Genomic DNA, 20373 nt, shown 5'->3' with positions numbered 1-20373 from the left:
TTAAGCCACATAGTGCTGAGAGCCATTTTATTATTTCGACAGCATTATCTAGCGTTTCTACAAGGCAATAATCTAGGCACAGCTCTCGATGAACTTGAGCAACCGCATATCATTTTGCACGTACAAATGGAGTTACAGCACGCGCTTCACAACTGCTGGGAGTAACTATCTTCGAAGCCGCTGTTGTTTCCTTCTATCCACGGTCAAACGACTACTGAACTGAAACACTGATTTCTGATGACTCTGGATTCGTGCAACTTTGTTCTGAACCTCCAACATATAACTATATAAAGGGTCGTCAGATGAAAACGAGACATATGGAGAAAAGGTAAGTAAACTGTTTATTTTAATTTTATTCATATTCGGAGCTTAAAACGTGACTGTTTTCAAAACATTGGAGGTATGAATTAAACAACGCCTCCAGAGACAACTTTTTCGTGTTTTATTAACTACACGATGCATTTCGGACCCTGTGGGTTCATCGTCATGTGTAATTTGTCTTAATAAATGTTTTATTTCTTCTCTTGAATGAGGTGAAATGCATATTCCCGTCACGGAAAGGTTTAATGTTAGGTTATGAATTTCGTAAGTCGGAGGCGAAAAATATGTGCAAAATAGCGGAAAATGAACAGTGTAAACTTACAACATAATCCAAGGAAGCATTCTTAACTTTTAGCCCCGACAAACATTCTTTTCTCCGTCGTTTTAGTACATGTCACATCATTCAAATGGTTCAAATGGCTCTGAGCACTATGCGACTTAACTTCTGAGGTCATCAGTCCCCTAGAACTTAGAACTACTTAAACCTAACCAACCTAAGGACATCACACACATCCATGCCCGAGGCAGGATTCGAACCTGCGACCGTAGCGGTCGCTCGGTTCCAGACTGTAGCGCCTAGAACAGCAAGGCCACCGCGGCCGGCTCACTTCTTTCAAGAGGTACATTTGCACACATATGTTTATTACTTGAAAAGTATTTCCAATAATTGTTAATACATTTACCTTACTGTGAAACAAAACGCTGAATGCCCTCACGGAAAATGTTTGCGGTTACGTACGGAAACATGCTTGGACCCATGCATGCACCCATTCATCCGAAGAAAATCGACACCCACGAACGTCTTTTTTCAGGACGTCAAAAATACGGAAATCGCATGGGGTGAGAAAACGATTGCATAGAGGATGCTTACGCACTAGCCAGCGGAACTCCTGCAGCGTAGTCTAAACAAACTTGGCAACATGTGCCCGGGCATTATCCTGCAACAGAATGATGCCGGTCGTCAACATTACGGGCCATATGGACATGATGGCGCGCTTCTATTAACGCACTGCGGTACTTTGGACACTGAAAAAATTGAAGCGCTGGCCCACAAGTTCTTCTGGGAAGCTGTTCCGCATCCTCCATACAGTTCCTATTTCTCCTCACGTGATTTTCATATTTTTTGTGCTCTGAAGAAAGACATTCGTGGACGTCGATTTGCTACGGACGAACGGGTGCACCTCTGGGTATAATTTTGTAAGTGGGCTGCTTCTGTGTTGGCAGCGCTGTGTAGCGCTTTGCATTGAATCTCTGACTGCGATTTCTTTGTAAGAGACTCTGTGTCTGGTTGGACTCGTTGGAAGTTAATCGGCAGTAGTGTTGGGCAGTTCGAAGTTAGTCGCCAGCAGTGATGGATGTGCTGTAAAGCAGTTGGAGGTGAACAGCCAGCAGTGACGGATGTTAGATGTGAGAAGTTAGCAGTGATGGAGGGTAGAGGTCTGAAGTGTTAGCGTAGGCTAACGATCTGTACATGTTCGACTTGGAGATTTTATTCGTGATTATATACCTTTGAACTAGATGTCAATGACGATTTATAATCGTGTTTGAACTGGATGTCACATTATTAAGGTAAAAAATACATTATTGGATTTGCAACAAAATATTACCTTTGCTAATCACATGCCTATTAGTAGATAGTGGCTTTAGGAGTTAGACTCTTATTTAGCTGGCAGTATCGACGCTCGCTGTATTGCAGCAGCTTGCATTATCAAGATTTTTGTGAGGTAAATGCTTAATGAAATGTGTAGGTTATTGCTAGGATTTCTTTTTAGTCAGGGCCACTCATTTGAATTATTTGAAGTCGGGTTATCCTTTTTTTGAGCAGTCAGATTGCGTTGCGCTAGGATATTGTGGGTTTCATTCAGCAATTTAATTACAGCCACACTCATTTAAATACAGAAGTTCCAATTTCAATAGGCATTAGTAAACATTTTGCCGTTAACACATTGGCCGCCTTGTCTCACAGTGCGGTAAATATATTAACAGTTACGGCGATTACTTTTGAAACAATAAACAATTTAGTTTTTTTTGCATACGTCTCGTTTTCATTTGATTTCCCCTTATAAATAAACCTTTTTTCGAATACGCCTCATATTTAATCTCTTCCTCACAATATTAGTAGACGTAATACATAAAGCAGAAAATTATAATAGCTAAAAGCCTCAAGTGTGAATTGTGTTCGGATATTAAACAAAAATGTGTAGCATTTATTGATTATGAGTTGAAAGTCCCCAAATAATAAACGTTGTGTGAAAATCACGTTGCTCGTGGATTTGTGCAACACTCTTTTACTGTGCAAAGTCCAGAGCTAGTACAGGGGTGACTTTCATATCAATGATTTTTTGATGTTCTGTTGGTGTGAGCTGCGCAATATCTAAAGGCAATTGTTCTGTGGGATGATTAATTTATAAAACATTTTAAAAGTCGTTGTGTTTTGATGTTTCATTCAAATGCTTCTCTTTCGTACCGGTTTTTACCAGAGGAAATTTACCGAAAGCAGGAAGTGTAAGAAGTTACTTCCTTCGCTTTCAACAGTTCAGGAATGGTGGCTACAACCAAACGTATGGCACTTCTCTTGAAGATAAACCCACAGGCTTGCACAAGCGGGACCAGAGGGGGGCACCTGCTCCCTCCTGAAACCTGTCGCACGGAATTCTCGCACAGGTTGCCCACGGGAGTTAATGCCTATCCTTTGGCGCAGTGGTGATTTAGGCGTTCACTTGCACTTAATGTGGATGTGAAGATTTAAATAACATTGCCAAAATAGGTCCCAAACTATTCTCTGTCCCTTCCTCTCACGGTGTTCGCAGAAAGACGGGAATTCTGGCTCCTATTATCAGTAAACAACATGGCTGCTGCATAACAGCCCAACATCCATCCTCAATTCCCACAAAGACGACCTCTTTTCCTGCTGCACAACTGAATCACAACAGTTTATCATTTGTGGATAAAGGAGACCCGTCACGGTTTTTCTGACGCGACATTCAATTTTGTAGTTGCACATTGATTCTGGCAGACTCTGAAGAACACGGTGTTGCTTACTGTAGCTGTGTTCATCCAAATCTGTGCACCCAAGTGCATCAGTCGAAAACGGAATACCGTTTTCTGTGACAGAAGAGAGAGGGAAAAGAAGTGTGAGAAAATCAACGTAGAAAGAATGTCCGCTTTAAGAAATGAGGTACTTTCAAATGCACAGCCTAAACTGCTGGTTTGGGGACATGAAATTTGGAGGATACATTCCTTGTCAGAGGCAGCCGGCTGCAGTGAAATGTTTCTTTCTAAAAGAAAAAAAATGTTCCCTAAAGGGGGTGAAAGGACGGTTCAAAGTTGTTTTGCCGAATCGACACCTAGCCTAAATTATTGGCCCTTGAAACATGGAATTTGGAGGATATATTTATATTTTATAGCAGGGCTCCCACCAAGGAAAGATTTTATAGAATCCAGCCCCTAGACAGCTGAAAACGTACTGATATAATTTCTGGAGATGCGATGTGGCACAATCAAAGACCGGTTAAAATCATTTACCCTATGTGACAAAGGCCATCTACGAAAAAGAAATTTAACGATTCAACCAACCCCTGAGCATGTAAACTGCTTGCGTGTGTGAAAAGCATATTAAAAGTTCCGTTCCCCAGCTCGCGTAGCGAAGAACTAATGTGACAGTACGTGTTGCATTGTGGCCCTTCCGCCCTAACTTTAGATGAACTTGTGTACGAGGTGTGGCTAGAAAAAAACCGGACTAGTACTGGTGAAACAATAAAACGAATGCAATAAGGCTGAAAGTCGCGTGGCCTGTCACATGACTCTCGCTCCGCCTACTGCTAGAGTTTCATCTGCCTCCTGCACTCAGTCTGCCCGTGGCGTCTCTTTTAAGTAGTTGACGTTTTGTCTGTGCGTCGGAAAATGTTGAGTGTACAGAAAGAACAACGTGTTAACATCAAATTTTGTTTCAAACTAGGAAAATCTGCAAATGAAACGTTTGTAATGTTAAAAGTGTACGGCGAAGATTGTTTATCGCGAACACAAGTGTTTGAGTGGTTTAAACGATTTGAAGATGGCCGCGAAGACACCAGTGATGACACTCGCACTGGCAGACCATTGTCAGCAAAAACTGATGCAAACATTGAAAAAATCGGTAAACTTGTTAGACAAGTTTCCTTGTCAACTCCTGTTAACTCATACACTGCTCTGATTGTTAAACGGCGATCTTGTCGAACAAGTTTACCGATTTTTTCAATGTTTGCATCAGTTTTTGCTGACAATGGTCTGCCATTGCGAGTGTCATCACTGGTGTCTTCGCGGCCATCTTTAAATCGTTTAAACCACTCAAACACTTGTGTTCGCGATAAACAATCTTCGCCGTACACTTGTTGTAACATTACAAACGTTTCACTTGCAGATTTTCCTGGTTTGAAACAAAATTTGATGTTAACACGCTGTTCTTTCTGTACACTCAACATTTTCCGACGCACAGACAAAACGTCAACTACTTAAAACACACGCCACGGGCAGACTGAGTGCAGGAGGCAGATGAAACTCGAGCAGTAGGCGGAGCGAGAGTCACGTGACAGGCCACGCGACTTTCAGCCTTATTGCATTCGTTTTATTGTTTCACCAGTACTAGTCCGTTTTTTTTTCTAGCCACACCTCGTATAACAAAACCAAATTTCAGAAATTATTTTTCGCTGTGGTGTTAACGTCTCATGTCTCAATTGATTTTTCTAGTCCGATAAAATATTAGCTCCGAATGCCAATTGTTTTATACTAATGTCATCCGTAAACCAATTGTCATATCTCGTTTGCTAGATGAAATGAGTTTATCAGATCTTTCACAACATTTTTGATAAAGAGAGTACGATTTCCTTACGGATGTCAGTGAACGTATGAGGAGGCGGGGCCAGTGCGAGAACTTTCCATCCACTTTCCCCCCCCCCTCCCCCCCATCTCCCCGCTTCTCCTCCGTCAGCCATAAACTACCTTTCCTTGGCCTCTTGGTAAAACCTTTGAAAATAAATCTGAGTCTAGTGGTTGAGGAAATGGGCTGTTTTCTCTTTAAAAAAAAAAAAATCCGCCAGTTGCGCGTAGGATTCGCCTACTGAGGTTCCGCCACAAACTTAATTATGGATACAGACAGACCACCTGTGCTGAGACTCTAGAATCTCGAAGATTCTTGTCTGTTATTGAAATGGATATTGGCAAGATATCGGCCCCTCGAATTCCAACACTTTCGAGAATGTTTTAATTTTGTAGTCGGTTAACAATTGATGAAAGAAGTATTTTTTCGGGTGATCTGTTTTTTCTTTACTTGTACCGTGAAACATTGCTTCTTCCAACTTTCATGATCCTATGTCAGTGGCAAGTACCCTGTAGCTTGTAATCAGTGAGTTTGGAAGTACTCAATTATGTAAGATCAATAGCCGTGTCTTCTGATTGCACTGACTTATAAGATAAACGTTTTTGCACCACCAAGGAATCATAGAGCTTAATGTGTGGGATAAATTTCAAGTTGATACGTCCATCCGTTCCTGATGAAAAAATATCTTAACAGGCGCATAGAAATTCTGATAAAAAAGAGAAATAATTTTTTCCGTGTGGTATAATTACAAATTCACAATCTTTTGATTTTTCTTTATTTTTACAGTGTAACCCCGCTTTTTGCCAAATTTCAGTTTTACCCTATAGATTCTGATGAGTGAGTTTTCGAGTATCAAATTATGTGACATATATGGCCGTATCTTTTGACTGCAGTGACTTACGAGCTTACATTTATTAAACCGCCAAGGTATCCGTAACCCTTAGTATGTGACATAAATTTCAACTCATTCCCGAGAAAAAGGGTCTTAACAGACGGACGGATTGGCAAAAAAGTTTTTCTTAATTTGATATAAGTACAACAGATTTTGATAAGTGAGTTTTCGACTGTCAAAACATGTGACATAAATGACCGTATCTTTTGTTACACTGACTTAGAAGCTTGACTTTGTTACATCCCCAAGGGATCATAGATCTTAATATGTGACATTAATTTAAACTTGATACATTTAACTGTTAGTGAGAAAATGGGATTTTAACAGTATAACAGACAAACCGACGGATAGCGAAGTCATCGTATAATGGTTCCGTTTTTACCGAATGAGGTACCAAACCCTAGTAAGTACTATATAGATATTTCTTCGCAACAACAGCAAGTCTTTGAGTCCTACTCCAGCGTTAAATATTAAAAGAAGAAAATTAATATCCATTTAAAGTAATACCTGAGGTTTGTAAAATATTTTAAAGAAATCTCAAAGAACTACACGTATTATATTCTTCTAGGCTCAATAAAAAGTGCTATCTATTAAGATGGAAAGAACGAGCATAAAAAATTTCTGTTTTTTTTTAGTTTAATGATGAAACTTCTTAACTTTGTAAGCTACAAATTATTTAACTTTCCATCGGAAAAAATGGGACAAAAATACAAAATATATCGTCCAGCAGTTTTTTATTCACATTTTAAACACAGAGAACGATTTAGATGCGTAGGATACATGATACACATGGAGAAAACAGGTCAATTCGCCGGGAAAATTTTAAAATTCACAGATCACTAAGTAGTCAAATTTTAGAAAATTGGAAGTGAAAGTATTTGGAAATTGATAGACAGAGACAAAATTATTGTGCATGCAACTGGAAAGCAAAACACAAATATTTATCCTTCCCCCTCTCTCTGTTTATCTCCTCTTTCCCTTCTGTGTCCGCCTTCTCCACCACGTGCCTGTGTCCATCTCCTCATTTCCCCTCTCTGTTAGCCCATCTGCTCTTCCCCTTCTCTCTCCACCTTATCACATCCCCCCCCCCCCCCCCCCCCCAATAGGAAGTTGCTGGTTCTTACCCCCAACAGGATTTATTTCCAGATAATAGGTAAAATTCACACGTATCTGTACACATGTTTCACTTTTATCTGTTTCGAAATTCGCCCTGCAATTTTGTTTCCACGCATGTTTATGACGTGTCTCCTGAACTTTGTGCCGTACAGTGATATAGTTTTGCAAGTACATGCAGTGATATATGAGGACACTGTCTACAAAATGTGTTGCGAATGGAGATAGTAGTAAAGAAGTAATGAATTAGAACATCATGCATGATGCGGCAGTTTCCGACGTATCTCAGTATTTGACGTGAGTAGGTACATTCCGCGCCATGCGAGTGTGTGGATACTGTCTGCAAAATATGCTGCGAATACAGTTAGTAGCATATAAGTAAAAAATTTAAACGTCATGTTCGATGTGGCAGTTTTTCACCCATTCAGTGTCTATGATGTCACATCCCCTGACTTATGTGCCGTAAATGGTATGATTTTTCTGGAACATTCAGTAGTATATGTGGATGCTGTCTGCAAAACGTCTCGCGAATAAAGTTATTATTATAGAGGTAATAAATTAAAACGGCGTAACTGATGCGGCGGTTTCACTATATAAACAGCGGAAATGCAGTAAGCAATGAACTTTTATTCTTTCGTCGTATTGGAAGGGGGAATCTCAGCGAGTTTTGAAATTATGTGCAAAGTTTGTTGCAAGCCACTAAGAGCTCACATTCTCCAATATCGAATGAATATAGTCTGGTTACTTGCGCGTCGTAACCTACGCTACTTCTTCATCCCCACCTCTTTGATAGAGAGGCGGTTTTTACTCCCACTGCGATTCTTTCCAAAGAGTAAGCGATATGTGTACCAAGTTTGGATGAAATCGACCCAGTGGTTTAGGAGGTGGTCTGGAACATGCATACATACGTAAGTACATTTTTGTAATATGTATGGATGTATAACTTTTGCATTGTGCAAGGCAAGGTAGAATTTGGGTGAAATTTGAGCCCAATAAGACGCGGATTTAACAGAAAAGCTTACATTTCAAATACATTTTCATTAACTAGGACAATTCTTGATACTGAAGTCAGTGTCAGCGCGTAACCACACATTACCAGTTATCCCGTTTACGGCTCGTTTGCGGATTCGTGTTTTCGCGAACGTTTTTGCTTGTACTGTAGTGTAGTTCTTGCTACTACATAAATATTGCATTTAGCTTGGCGCCCTAAGCAGCCGCTTGTGTCGTTTGAGCCAAGGAGAAGCGTATTGTATAAGAGTACATATGCACTTCTCACACAGCCAGCGTGTGGGTAAATGTCGTGTGGCTAGGGTCTCCCGTCGGCTAGACCGTTCGCCGGGTGCAAGTCTTTCGATTTGCCGCCACTTCGGCGACTTACGCGTCGATGGAGATGAAATTGAAAGGGTACAGTACCGCCCGACATTGAAAATAGGTACAACTTACTTCATTATTCTTGTCAGAACAACACATTTTTTTTGTAAAACTAACTCAATTTCAATTAATACAGCGAAGCCGGATACCAGTGTGGGAAAGAATGGCAATTTATTTATTTAATTGATCACATGTGCACTCCCACAAAATAAATCCCTACATCCAGTTTGGTGAGATCTGTGAAATGAATGAATGTATGGTCGTCTGCTAAACGCAGATAGTGAATGTGGATATATGATCATCTTTGAGTCGATCCTTTGGCCATCTTTGGTGGGACCAAAGAGATGAAATTTGCCTGAGCTTTGAGCGCCTGAAATGTGGCTGACCAATACGGTAAGAAGGTGCTCCCCCCACTTCGACAGAGGTGTGAGAGAACCTAAAAGAACGGCCATGTTTCAGCACTCTGCCGCTGGATCTTGTGCTGTTAAGACCTGTTTTAGTTGTGCTTCGTAATGACGAAAGAGTGGAGACATGGTATGCATGTGGAATATTTAAGAGTAGTTTGAAATAATAATTTCTTTATCTCAGGAACTTTTGTGGGGAGAATTAAATGTCAGGCAGGTAATATTAATGGGATTGTAGTAATCTTCGGAGGTGACCAACGGTCACATTGAAACCACGTGTAGCAATAAGTTGAAATACTTCCGTGTGATTAAGTTAAGCTGAATTACTAGCATGTGTACAATAAGTTGAAATATTTAAGAAATAGCGTGTGTATCATAAGTTGAAATATTTAAGGAATGGTGTGTGCAGGACTTGAAATTAGAGGCGAGTACTTCCACGTGGTGAGTACTGTGTGAGTCTCAATCTGTGTATGAGACAAAGGATAAAGAGAAGTACTCGTCCATGGTATCAGTTGAGGACTCGCGTGTGTGCTTAATATTACTTTGCGTAATAGGATTCCGTGTGACGCGAGATTCAAACTCTGAGAGAGAAGCAAGGTGAGTTGGCCGTCTATCCAGCAACACCACTTGGCTTGCATTGCACAGGAAGACGTGCAAATATCTCCAGAGTTCATAGTAGGAAAGTAGAATTACGAAGTGGGGTAGTGTCGTGTGAAACTGGGATAAATACTAATTGAAGTGGGAAAGCTGAAAGTGATAATGTTGTGACTATTTTGTGTTTTGTATTCGTATTGTAGTGTGGTGTATGTCATGTAATTTGGGTATGTGTGGTTTGCATGGGAGAGTAGCAAGGTAGTTTCAAAAGATTAGTGGGTTATGCTAGTTCCTTCGGTACCGCTCGGTCTGGAGGAAAGTTTAGTGATGATTGTGAGAGTCGAAGTGTGTGAAATAATAAAAGATCCACCATCCTATCCAGAAAGTGCACTGTAGCGTTAAATAATTACGAGATCATAAGATAGAGATTCACTAATGTAAAGCCATGCCCACTGGGCGGAATTTCTCACGTGTTATTGTTGTAGGTTATAGAATTTGTGTGTTTAGGTTAGAGGATTTATCGGAATAAATAAGATAGTGAAAAGAAAAAGATTGGTGGACTTTTCCATTGAATTGTATGTTGTCATAATGTCCCGAATTTATAATGTGTGCGCCATTCATATTCAGTGCAGTGGCCACGTGTTGATAAAAGCCGTTAAATAAAAGACAAAAAGAAAATGTGGTATTGCCAGTGCGTAGTGAACAGTCAGAGTTCTGTAAATCACTGATAGTCAGATGTGCGTTTCCGTTGCGTATTAATCATATAGGAGGATAACTTGTAACTTAAGTGTGAGTACTAGAGTTCATGTTACTCGATAAATAAGAATGAATCCACTCACTTGGCAGACCACTCATCTTGCAGGCCTGACTGCTTGATGCCACAGTATGAGCAAGGCATGTGGGTGCCTCTCATAATTTCGACCCTGCCAGGATTTTTTTTTTCAGGATATTTTTTTGCCTCTCATAATTTCGACCCTGCCAGGATATATTTTGCCAGGATAGTTTGCCAGGATATTTTGCTGTTAGGGTTTGCTGTTAAGATTTTTTTTATTTTGATGGAATATATTGTGATAGCGCTAAGAAGTAAAATTTTTTTTGTTTGCAAATTCTTTCTGGATTGGTGAGGATCTTTTATTTTTTTATGTAATTAATTGCTATATCGTCCAAGGCTGGAAGATCGTGGTATAATTTTTTTTGCGTAATGTCCGTAGTAACTAGGTCGCAGTCGAAAAGTGTAGTCACCATGGAGAATAGCGATTCTGGGGTGAACGTAGCAGTGCAGCAGGAAGTAGCTGTTGACCATGGGTTAATGAGCGAGAAAGACAAACACTCGGAAGGGGCCGTATTGTTCAGTGGACCGCTGCTGGGTGATCCTTTATGCGGCGGGCTTTGTTCACAATCGCGGGCTTTTCCCGACGACGCGGGCGAGCCGGGACTAGGTCAGGTATGCAGTGAAAGTGCAGCTACCCTTAGCAAAGCTACGGTTTCTCAGGCGAACGAGGTGAGCGCGCCGAAAGTAGCAAATGAGTGTGCTACTGCAGTTTTTACAGAGGATGGATAGAGATAATAAGGAAAGATTTGAAGCGATGAGTAGGGAGACTAAGGAAAGATTGGAAGCAAATAAGGAAAGATTGGAAGCGATAGGTAGGGATAATAAGGAAAGATTGGAAGCAATGAATAGGGAGACTAAGGAAAGATTGGAAGCAAATAAGGAAAGATTGGAAGTGATGGATAGAGATAATGAGAGAGATAGGGAGAATAAGGAAAGATTTCAAGCAAATAAGGAAAGATTGGAGGCAATGGATAAGGGAAATAGAGGCAATGAAGAAGCTACACACAGTTATCGATGAGCGTCTGCCCGCAGTTAATAATCGGTTAGATGAGGGGGAGAAGAATCTGGGTGCGTTGAACCAAGTATGTGACGCCGTGAAAGAAAAAGCTAATAATTTGGAGGTACAAGTATTTGCAATAGAGAGTGATACTACTGAGCGAAGGGACGTGTTGCCGGATGAGCGAATCAAACAGGTAGTGGTCAGAATGAATAAGATTAGTGCAGATGCAGAAAAGATCAGTACAAGAGGCGAGACAGGTTCTGACAGTACGCTGCGAGAGGTTTATGCTGACCAGGAGGAGATACAATGACCATTACAGTTTAAAGAGGCACAATTAGAAATAAGTAGGAAACATAGTGAAGAACTAGCACAGTTGCAATTAGCGTGCAGTAGCGAAGGTGACACACCACCAGGTAGATTGCAGAGTGAGAGTGAGATAAACTCAAAAAGCGAAAATAGGCAGAAAGAGGAAGACGAATTCAGAGAGTCAGAAGAACGGTTGTGTCGGATAAAACAGGTGACAAACCCAACTGGGTATAGTCCAAGGCTGTCTCAATTTCAAGATTCATTACCTTCATCGTGGGGACCGCTCCTCAAAATGAAGTTTCTGTGTAACCATTTGAGGGACGAGGCTAAAGCGAAAATGCAGGAAGTTATTAAAGTCTGTAGTAGCTACGAGATATTTTGTGACAAGTTTTTAAATGAATTCTGGTCGAAAAGTAAGCAGGACCAGGTTACGCAAAGCATATTGATGATGCCAAATTGTAACGAAGGTGGTATAAGGTATCCAGTGTCGTGCAATCAGGAAATGCTGAGACGAAATAGGTATTTGGATGTGCCATACGAACCTGGGGAGTTCATTAGGATCTGTATAACGAAGTTGCCAGTGAGATTGCGAAGAGGTATAGCGATAGCAGGCAGAGGCTTAGACGATTCCGCGTCACTTCAGCACTTGTTACAGAAACTGGGTAATGAGAGCAATATTGTGAACAGTGACACGACTCATAGGTCAGACAGAGTCGAGGACAGGAACGGCAGAAACTATCAGAATGACAGGAGAGCATGGAATTCTGACATTTCTTTCTTGTCGTAATAGATTGATGGATAAGAGAAACGAATCCAACATATCAGCCCTTAGCATTTTGCTTTAAAACACACGCAGCTGGCACTGAAAATTGTCTATGTAACAGACATACTCTACTGATATGTAGGAATGCAAATACCATACTTCTGATCAGAGAATAAAACACCAGTAATGGCATCTGTTAGGCTGGTCTCTCACAGCAAAATTTGCAAATTTTTATTTGGAACACTAAAGTAAAAGGACTGTTTCCTCAAAAACCAGTTGCTAAAAATGTTAGGTTAATGCCAATGAGTCCAGTTTAATTAGTGTGATTTGAGTATTGCAGGTACTTAATACGTAATGTAAAAAGTAAACATTGTGATCTGTATGGAATAGGGTACGTTTATACTGCTTTTACAGGCAACATCAGTAATGTGATCGAAGTTTTTAAATTAGATGCCATCTGATCGGTAGTATGTCATTGTCATAGTGACAGTTATAATGAGGTGCTGCGTATGGTTGTTCGGAATCTGCTGTTAAGGAAAGAGGCCACTAGCACCAGAGTTTCTAACACTTGGGCTGTCCCATTTCTCCCAGCTTGTATATTCTCTGCACACATTTAATTTTCATGTAAGCTTAGATTCCTAACTGGCAAATTCTGTACTGTGTATAGTGGACCATTCAGAGTGAGGCGGATTGTCCATGAAAATGCTGTACTGATTGAGACGATCAAGGGAAAACAATCTCGTGGGCTTCATCACATTTCTAACATCAAATTATGGAAAAGTTAAGGATAGATCGAAAGTAGGCAAGTTATGGTAGTCAGTGTAATTATTTGTGGTGTGTAACGTTGTGCAGGGGCAAATCGAACATCAGAATTTTCAGGCGGGATGTCAGGAAGTATGACGGAATAGACTGGTCGAATGAGTCATGAACAGGAGTCGACAGAGTGGTGTATGTACATATTTTTTGTCATATGAATAAGGATCAAGCAGAAACGACGTGATGATTAATGAGTGGATAAAGATGGTAGATAGAGAAGCGACGTGATAAATAGTAGTGGATAAAGGTGATATTTAAGGAGAGAAGCGACGTGAAGCAGTGTGATTAATAGAGAGAGATTCGACGTGATGAAACAGCGGTAAATAAAGGTGAGTAGAATTAATAATGTGGAGATTTCTTATATGTATGTTACAGAGAGGCCTGTGTATGCTGCAATAGAGATTGATGCCAATGGCGAAGGAAGACCAGGAAATGATGGAGTAATGGACGGACAGAGAGCCAAAATACGAATGAAGAGATGAGGACAACTGCACAATGTGAAAGGACATAAAGGGAGTATGAGATCCAGATGGTGAACGTTGTGGAATACTGATGTAAGATGTAATATAAGTGTAAATCTAATTCTTACCATAAGATTTGCGATTTGGCAAAAATAATTTTGTTGTTGTTGTTGAAGCCTGGTACCAGTATAACTAATCAAAACGGTACCAAGAATGTGTACAGTTATTTTGCAGGTTGAATAATTTGTGTATTTTTTGTTCTTAGATGAAATGTCGAAATTCTAAGTTGACATTTAGCAGGATGAATAATCGGTAAAGTGAATGCAGAGGTAAGCCGATGGAGAGAGGTGCCAGAGTGAAAGGACGAATTCAGAGACTGGAAAGCTATCTCTGAAACAGCTTCATGTGTTATGTGGTTGAGTATAAGGGAGCAAAGGTATGGTATGTTGTCGTGAGTGTGGTGGTGTTAAGGTTAGCTGACTTCTAGACCTATTCTGTTAGTGTATTAATGGATTGAATGAGAAGGAAAATGTGATGTCTGGTGAGTGAGAGTTGTTGTGTGATCAATGCTACCGATCCATAACTGAAACATTATTGTGTATTGTTTGATTTGGATGAACCTCGATGGCAGGTCAGGATCTGACATCATGTGGATGGTTCATACATGTCCCAGAAATGTTGTTATATATAATAAAAAGGTAAAATATATAAAGAGATATTAATTTGTCTGTCACAAGCACAAAGGTTCACTGTATATTGTAGTTTTAGAATAAACAGTTTCTAATATTTTCACTGTGATAGGATGTTAGAGTAGCCTACTATATGATATTGTAATTATGAGCTGTATAGATTGTTTATTATTCCTTTTGTTTTTGTTTTTTTTACACTTTCATGTTTTGTATGAGGGACGACAGGTACAATCAATGGCACAAGTGTGGGCTGTATATAGAAAAGGGATAAGTGTTGATGTTTTATGTGTAGAAAACTAGGGTGTATGATTTTGTTTTTTTTAGAACAAAGATTCTTTTATTACCAATGTATCTAATAGATCATACATGCAATCAATGAGTATTTAAATACTGTAAGAATATCCTTTTGTCTGTAATGTTGCGAGATGCATGGAAGGGTCTGACTGATTGGGTGTCGTAACGCCCATACCGCTAGCGGGCCGAGCTGACGTCGCCATGGCGACGGGCGACAGAGCCGCGGCACTCCCCACTCCACTGCCGGTCGGGGTACACTCCACGCGCCCGCTACAGCAGGTCAACGGCCTGGGGCGACACGCACGTACCACTGGCCATTCATAAGTTCCGCCACCCTTACGACTGGGGAAAGTATCCCGCAGAGGCAACAGCGGGTGGTTTTTCTGCTCAACAACTCGCGCGGCGGCGGCACGACGGCAGAATGAACGACGCGCGGCAGAGTCCGGCGGGCATTTGTTACCAGCAACTATTAACTAGTACTGGACTGTGGAGCCGTGAAACAAGATGACTGCTCGTATGTCTCAATAAGTTGGAAAGTGAAGGACTGGTGTTTCCACGTTGTGATTGGTGAAAAAGATTTTATTGTTTTGTTTTGTTTTGTCTTGACCACTGAATGGTGGGATCCATAAACTTTTGGCAGTGACTTGTTAAGTGTGCTTTGTGAATTGCATGTGGGACGCTTGGTATACTTAAAGAGGACAGTTGTCGTTTGGTGACTAATTATTGTATGAACGCAAGAAACAAAAGTGGGACATTGACATTTGCATTTGTAGTAGGAGACATTTCTTTAATTGGTGCGGGAATAAGTGCTGTTTGTTGGAACTTACGACTTTTAATTACACCATGAACTGAAAGGACAGAACCGTGGGTAATAGTAGTTGTAGGGCCATTTCTGGACGACCAGATCCGTGTGGATGGTACGCTGAGAGTGACTATGACATTTGTGTTTAATGTGAGATACAGTTTACTGTTCAGTGCGTGTTCAAAATGCCGATTTGAGTGACTTAAAGACTTTCGTCCGGGTAACCATGGGAGAGCTTTGATACCGAGACAGTGTTTCTAGGAAAACTATCAGCAACTTTTTGACCCCAAGAAAATCACAGAATGAAATGATTTCGTGTGACTCGCAAGATAGGGAATAATGTATTTGTAATTGTGTAAATTTTTTTTATATGTTTCATTCCTGAAGGGACAGCAAGTGTAATTGTATTTCATTAACATTTGTGTTTAGAAAAGTTAGTGTTTGTTTTTTGTTTGTTCTGGGTTATCAAGTTCACATAGTATGTTTATTAGAGTATTTGGTACAATTGTGCTTTAATTATTAGCCAGTGGCGTAATACTAACGTAGCATTGATCAGTAAGGTTGTCACAGGGGACAAGAGTTTGCATTGCACAACAAATATCGGAATTAACTGATGTATTTTGATGTCGTGGACAGTAATGATCTTGTTGGTGTGTTGACTGAAGCCACTTATTTTCGTTATCGCAGTGGTGATATTTCACATTAAAGTGTAATGAAGGCTAGTCGAAATGCAAGTTCTTGTCGTCTAAATGTGTGACAACAGAGAAATGAGCAGTAGAGTAAGATACGAGAGGTACTGGTGGATTCAAGCACTTATTGCTAAACTATTTACTGCGTGTATTGATCAAAGTTGATGGACTGACTGGCTCAGCAGCAGGTATTTGTACTGGTGGATAAGGATAAGGTTAAACTCACTGTCGAGTAGTTGTGGCAATTGCTTAGGTGATGATAGTTAATGAGGTATGACATGTCTTAGACGAACTATATTACGTAACCAGTCTGTAACTTGTGGTATATTTCATTGTTTTTCTTCTCAGTTTTATTTCTCTGTAGGTTTGATGCATATTTTAGAGTAATGGTATGGAGCCTGATATTCTACGTGTAACTAGTGTACGAAATTTTTTTTCTTTTGTTGATTTTGTTTTGTATTTAGACATTGCCATGTAAAGATTATTACAACGTAATTTATGAATGTCAGATTACTTGCTCTGTGTTTGGACGGTGAGCTATTTAAAATTTCATGAGTACAATTAGTATTTTCTTATTCGTCATAGAATTAGTGAAGTTTGGATTACTCATAAAAATAACGAAGATCCCAGCAACTAAGCAAATATTTAACTCACCATTATTTTTTTATTTCTATGTGATGTTTTATTTGTCATGTGGATTGTTGTAAATTTGTATGTGTACGTTACTCCGGATTGTGGAGAGTACAATAATGCAACAACTGTGTCAATAATTTGATAAAGTAACAACATTTGGTCGTCAATTTGAGGTCACCAGGGGCTAAGGTCTCCTCCTGGTTATTTTGATGACTTGCTACGTTTGTTCTAATAGTTTTCTTAAAAAAATGTTCTGAACTACCCTCGCATTGCAAGGATAGTACCGTGCCATTTTTTCTACATGGGTAGCTGGTGGTGAAAGGGGACAGTACCGCCCGACATTGAAAATAGGTACAACTTACTTCATTATTCTTGTCAGAACAACATATTTTTTTTGTAAATCTAACTCAATTTCAATTAATACAGCGAAGCCGGATACCAGTGTGGGAAAGAATGGCAATTTATTTATTTATTTAATTGATCACATGTGCACTCCCACAAAATAAATCCCTACATCCAGTTTGGTGAGATCTGTGAAATGAATGAATGTATGGTCGTCTGCTAAACGCAGATAGTGAATGTGGATATATGATCATCTTTGAGTCGATCCTTTGGCCACCTTTGGTGGGACCAAAGAGATGAAATTTGCCTGAGCTTTGAGCGCCTGAAATGTGGCTGACCAATACGGTAAGAAGGTGCTCCCCCCACTTCGACAGAGGTGTGAGAGAACCTAAAAGAATGGCCATGTTTCAGCACTCTGCCGCTGGATCTTGTGCTGTTAAGACCTGTTTTAGTTGTGCTTCGTAATGACGAAAGAGTGGAGACATGGTATGCATGTGGAATATTTAAGAGTAGTTTGAATTAATAATTTCTCTATCTCAGGAACTTTTGTGGGGAGAATTAAATGTCAGGCAGGTAATATTAATGGGATTGTAGTAATCTTCGGAGGTGACCAACGGTCACATTGAAACCACGTGTAGCAATAAGTTGAAATACTTCCGTGTGCTTAAGTTAAGCTGAATTACTAGCATGTGTACAAAAAGTTGAAATATTTAAGAAATAGCGTGTGTATCATAAGTTGAAATATTTAAGAAATGGCGTGTGCAGGACTTGAAATTAGAGGCGAGTACTTCCACGTGGTGAGTACTGTGTGAGTCTCAATCTGTGTATGAGACAAAGGATAAAGAGAAGTACTCGTCCATGGTATCAGTTGAGGACTCGCGTGTGTGCTTAATATTACTTTGCGTGATATGATTCCGTGTGACGCGAGATTCAAACTCTGAGAGAGAAGCAAGGTGAGTTGGCCGTCTATCCAGCAACGCCACTTGGCTTGCATTGCACAGGAAGACGTGCATATATCTCCAGAGTTCATAGTAGGAAAGTAGAATTACGAAGTGGGGCAGTGTCGTGTGAAACTGGGATAAATACTAATTGAAGTGGGAAAGCTGAAAGTGATAATGTTGTGACTATTTTGAGTTTTGTATTCGTATTGTAGTGTGGTGTATGTCATGTAATTTGGGTATGTTTGGTTTGCATGGGAGAGTAGCAAGGTAGTTTCAGAAGATTAGTGGGTTATGCTTGTTCCTTCGGTACCGCTCGGTCTGGAGGAAAGTTTAGTGATGATGATTGTGAGAGTCGAAGTGTGTGAAATAATAAAAGATCCACCATCCTATCCAGAAAGTGCACTGCAGCGTTAAATAATTACGAGACCATAATATAGAGATTCACTAATGTAAAGCCATGCCCACTGGGCGGAACTTCTCATGTGTTATTGTTGTAGGTTATAGAATTTGTGTGTTTAGGTTAGAGAATTTATCGGAATAAATAAGATAGCGAAAAGAAAAAGATTGGTGGACTTTTCCATTGAATTGTATGTTGTCATAATGTCCCGAATTTATAATGTGTGCGCCATTCATATTCAGTGCGGTGGCCACGTGTTGATAAAAGCCGTTAAATAAAAGACAAAAAGAAAATGTGGTATTGCCAGTGCGTAATGAACAGTCAGAGTTCTGTAAATCACTGATAGTCAGATGTGCGTTTCCGTTGCGTATTAATCATATAGGAGGATAACTTGTAACTTAAGTGTGAGTACTAGAGTTCATGTTACTCGATAAATAAGAATGAATCCACTCACTTGGCAGACCACTCATCTTGCAGGCCTGACTGCTTGATGCCACAGTATGAGCAAGGCATGTGGGTGCCTCTCAAAATGATGATTAGGACAACACAACACCCAGTCCCTGAGCGAAGAAAATCTCCGATCCAGCCGGGAATCGAACCCGGGCCCTTCCGTCGCGCTGACCACTCAGCTACCAGGGGCGGACAGCGTGGGTGTGGTCTGTAATATTCTCGTATATGAACACGGACCAAATTTTCAAATGGTTCAAATGGCTCTGAGCACTATGGGACTTAACGGCTGTCATCAGTCCCCTAGAAGTCAGATCTACTTAAACCTAATTAACCTAAGGACATCACACACATCCATGCCCGAGGCAGGATTCGAACCTGCATCCGTAGTGGTCGCGCAGTTCCAGACTGAAGCGCCTAGAACCGCTCGGCCACGAACAAATTTTCAGCTGTCGAACTCGTTAAAATCATTGATTTATTCATGCAGATGACCGGTTTCGGTAATTCTCTGTTCCCATCATCAAATCTGCGAAAGACAGGACGGAAAATGCTAGGCTACAGCAACTAACATAATAGTATACATAATTAGATCCAAAATTTTCGATACGTGGAATTGCAACATATACATGTTTACATCATTACACAATCTCCTCCTGCAGTACAGTACCATAAGTGGTGCTATAAATCTTTTTCTAAGAATACAATTACATAAAATTACATAAAATAAAAATAAATTATTATGTATGTTTTATAATGCCTTTTGTGAGCTAGTTTCATTACATCAAAATTACTCGAAATCAACGGTACAATCAATACATTACGGTACTTTTCATCTGTAAAATGTACACTGTGCCTGTTTGTAAGCGTATTGTCATATCGCTGCCTTGGTTGCGGAGTATCATTACGGGAAACATTTTTTGCAGAGTCGAGCGCGGGATACGGAACTGTTATGTTGTATAGTGTGTAGCTCTGCATGTGAGAGGCATTGTTAGTATGGAAGTTGAAGTGTTGCTACAAGTGCTATTACAGTAAAGTGATAAAATAAGCAAATGATTCAGAGGAAAGTACGTCAAGAAGTAATTTAAAAATGAGCAGTGCTACTGATAAAGTACAGGGCTATTACAAATGATTGAAGCGTTTCATAAATTCACTGTAGCTCCATTCATTAACATATGGTCACGACACACTACAGATACGTAGCAAAACTCATAAAGTTTTGTTCGGCTGAAGCCGGACTTCAGGTTTCTGGCGCCAGAGCGCTCGAGAGCGCAGTGAGACAAAATGGCGACAGGAGCCGAGAAAGCGTATGTCGTGCTTGAAATGCACTCACGTCAGTCAGTCATAACTGTGCAACGACACTTCAGGACGAAGTTCAACAAAGATCCACCAACTGCTAACTCCATTCGGCGAT

Source organism: Schistocerca americana, chromosome 3, assembly GCF_021461395.2.
Source record: "Schistocerca americana isolate TAMUIC-IGC-003095 chromosome 3, iqSchAmer2.1, whole genome shotgun sequence".
In the NCBI taxonomy this organism is placed as follows: domain Eukaryota; kingdom Metazoa; phylum Arthropoda; class Insecta; order Orthoptera; family Acrididae; genus Schistocerca; species Schistocerca americana.
Note: the sequence above shows the minus strand (reverse complement) of the source record.